Source organism: Penaeus vannamei, chromosome 13, assembly GCF_042767895.1.
Source record: "Penaeus vannamei isolate JL-2024 chromosome 13, ASM4276789v1, whole genome shotgun sequence".
NCBI lineage: Eukaryota > Metazoa > Arthropoda > Malacostraca > Decapoda > Penaeidae > Penaeus > Penaeus vannamei.
The window spans coordinates 41,096,584-41,097,223 of NC_091561.1; positions in this window are offsets into that span (position 1 = coordinate 41,096,584).

Here is a 640-nt window from a genome sequence, read left to right on the forward strand (position 1 = left end):
TCTCGATGTTGTTGTTGTTAATGTTATTGTTGTTATCATTGTATTTTTACCATTACTATCATTATTCTCATTATTCTCTTAATCATTACTATTGTTATCATTATTATCACTATCATTATTATTGCTATTATTTTTATCATCATTATCAATATCATCTTCATTATCATCATAATCATATCATTACTGATATTATTGTAATTAAAATTATCAGCTTAAGCAATAGTAGTTGTAGTAATATCATAATTTCCATTCTCATTAGCAGTATCATTATCATTATTATCCTATTTTTTTATTGCAATCATCTTACTTATCTTCTTATAAGTAATATGACATAATTATATGTTTGTTTGGTGCCAGATGTATTTCTCTAGGGGGGGGGGGGCTTAGATGGTCGTTTGTCGTCTCTCTCTATCCGCCCCCCCCCCTCTCTCTCTCTCTCTCTCTCTCTCTCTCTCTCTCTCTTTATCTCTCTCTCTCTATCTCTCTCTCTCTCTCTCTCTCTCTCTCTCTCTCTCCATCCTTCCCTCCCACCCTACTCTCTCTTTCTTACTCTTCCCTTCCGCAATGAACATGGAAATATAAGGATAATGATAATGTTGATTCTGATTGCAAACCCTTCAGCCAAAGCCAAAAAAGATTA